This window comes from Phocoena sinus, chromosome 3, assembly GCF_008692025.1.
Source record: "Phocoena sinus isolate mPhoSin1 chromosome 3, mPhoSin1.pri, whole genome shotgun sequence".
In the NCBI taxonomy this organism is placed as follows: Eukaryota; Metazoa; Chordata; class Mammalia; order Artiodactyla; family Phocoenidae; genus Phocoena; species Phocoena sinus.
The window spans coordinates 74,624,916-74,628,238 of record NC_045765.1 but is presented as its reverse complement, the minus strand read 5'-3'; positions in this window follow the sequence as shown (position 1 = coordinate 74,628,238).

Here is a 3,323-nt window from a genome sequence, read left to right as displayed (position 1 = left end):
TATACAATGGAATATTACTCAGCCATAAAAAGAAACGAAATTGAGTTATTTGTAGTGAGGTGGATGGACCTGGAGTGTGTCATACAGAGTGAAGTAAGTTCAGAAAGAGAAAAACAAATACCATATGCTAACACATATATATGGAAGCTAAAAAACAAACAAAAAATGGTCATGAATGGCCTAGGAGCAAGATGGGAATAAAGTCGCAGACCTACTAGAGAATGGACTTGAGGATAAGGGGAGGGGGAAGGGTAAGCTGGGACAAAGTGACAGACTGGCGTGGACATATATACAGTACCAAATGTAAAATAGATAGCTACTGGGAAGCAGCCGCATAGCACAGGGAGATCAGCTTGGTGCTTTTTGACCACCTAGAGGGGTGGGATATGGAGGGTGGGAGGGAAGGAGGTGCAATAGAGAAGAGATATGGGGATATATGTATATGTATAACTGATTCACTTTGTTATAAAGCAGAAACTAACACACCATTGTAAGCAACTATACTCCAATAAAGATGTAAAAAAAAAAAAAAAGACACAGTCACCCCCAATGTTCCCTGCAGCACTATTTACAATAGCTAGGTCATGGAAGCAACCTAAATGCCCATCAACAGACGAATGGATAAAGGAGATGTGGTAGGTACATATATACAGTGGAATTATTAGCCATAAAAAGCAACAAAATTGGATCATTTGTAGAGACGTGGATGAATCTAGAGACTGTCATACAGAGTGAAATAAGTCAGAAAGAGAAAAACAAATATCGCATATTAACGCATATATGTGGAACCTAGAAAAATGGTACAGATGTACCAGTTTGCAGGGCAGAAATTGAGACACAGATGTAGAGAACAAACGTATGGGCAACCAAGGGGGGAAAGTAGAAGTGTGTGAGGGTGGTGGTTTTGTGATGAATTGGGAGATTGGATTGACATGTATACACTGATGTGGATTAAATGGATGACTAATAAGAACCTGCTGTATAAAAAAATAAAATTAAAAAAAATTTTATTAAATCTCTATTTTTGCGTTCAGATAATTTAAAAAAAAAAAGGACTGATGGCTACAGCTATAGCATTTAGGGAGCTTGAACTCCCCCTCCTCTGAACTAACCTTGTGTCCCTCTTCTCTTCCTGCTACTTCTAGTTTATAATGGAAATGCCAAGTGCCCTTAAGGGCTCTTCTTCTGCCAGTCCTGAGAGTTTCACTCTAACAGTTCTCCTCAGTACAGTTGACTCCCTGCACTCTAATGCAATGACCAACCATAGCTGGCCCACCTTCAGCACTCAGCTGGAGACAACCACAATACAAAGTCTAGGGGGACTTAACTGGGGAGTGAACAGTAAGGCTTTAAGCATAAAACCCTTAAACAACAAATCTAGCCTTTCCTTCAAAAGGCAGCATACACATTTTTAAATTTCACATACTGCAGGGACCAATGTTTCTCTTTGCTCTTCCTGACTTTTGAGCAAGTCAGGCAGTTTGAGAGCAGAACACCTGATACTATGGTATAGACTTTATCATTCATTTCCTACTTAAAATGAGTGGGAAGATCCACCACTGACATTATATTTGAGATGCTGCTGCAGAGTCTGTCACAGAATTTCTATCAGAATTTTTAAATCTGACAATCAGGAACCTGGCTTATAATAATATCAGGCTAAGTCACTCTAAGAATACAAAGAGAGAGAACTTTTCTAGATTTTTTTTTTTAATATATGGGCAAATAAGTTGAAAGAGGAGCAAAAAGTTGATGCAAGAACTGTATCTTGTAAAATAATGCAATTCTGTATGGCTGATTGGTGGATTTCTAGCAATGCGTAATGAGAATTTTATTTGTGAATTAGGAAACAGATTTCAGATTTTGATCATTTAAAAAAAATGTTTTGCAAAAGTAAAGATTAGGGATTGATGAGCCATTTATTACCTTACTTCATTTGCTCTATGCAGTCCTAAGATAATAAAGTAAAAGCAGTTCTATCAGATGTATGATGTCCATTAATGAACAATTATTTTAGGATTCTTCATACATTGCCCTATTTTCTATTCCATATTATAACAACATATTTGAGGCCTCTTTGTTCCATAAGTTAATTTCAGAAATGTTTACCTACATGTTTCTTCATAGATTTTTTTTGGTTATGCCTGCTTATTCATATATATCTAAATAATTAAATAAAAATATCTCACCATATCCTTGAAAAATACATGCTTCTTTTGGTGCATGTTATGGGTAGTGCTGTACTTATAATCAGAAAGTATTTTTTTAGCCTCATCTTTTGTGGAAACTCTGCATTCACATCAAGTAATGCTAGTACAACTCCAGACAACAAGCACTCAAGCTCTTTCTGGTTCTATTTTTAAAAAGATTGTTTTGACAGCTCTAATTGTGGCATACAGAAATACCAATCAGGTAGCTGAACTTGTGTTTCAAAGACTATCCTTCAGGGCTGGATTCATTAAATATTAAATATGAGCATTCAGAATATCATACATTTTACATGGAATATTTTGCTTTCAACATGATTTCCTCACTGAAATTGTTGGTCAGTCCAATCCCTTGCTACTATCTTACCTGAATTATGCACTAGGCAAGGCATTTTCCTGTAGAAATCAGCAAGTCAATTAGAACATCCTCTCTGCAGGAAGGCCCTGTCAACATATATTACAATAGTTTTTCTGCATTATATTCTGATGATAATAAAGTGAAGTAGGTTAAGAAAAGAAAATTAATTTTCTTTATAAGAAACATCTAATGAAGCTTTTATTCATTTCTGATAGGGATTCACCACATGTTGAGAATAACATCCCGGGCTCAAGGGGAAAAATCAGATTCCATTCCCCATTCAAAAAGGAAGTAGATGCAACATGGTTTCTAAAGTAATAAATTAAAGAATTAATGACTAGATCACAAGGATTGAAACAACTATTTGAATCAAACAAGTATATATAAAATATTACTGTTGTTATATCCTTCTTTATAAAGATCCAGACAGGATTAAAGTATTTACTAAAGACTACTGATGCCTACCACTGTGGTTAAAAGTATTCTATTTTTTTTTTTTCTGGTAGACATTTATAACTGCAAAAAGAATTAACTGGACAGTCGGGATGAGCGAGTTGGCTTTTTTCTTTTAAGAACAAGACGTTTTTAGGAACGAACATTTATATGAAAGTGCCCTACCACTTTCAAATTTTCCTATCTAAACTTCAAAATAATGGAAAATCCAAATAGCTAGATTTTTTTACATACAATATTGTAGTAAAGACAGTGCCTGACACCTACTAGATGATAAACATATACATGTTGAATGAATGATAAAT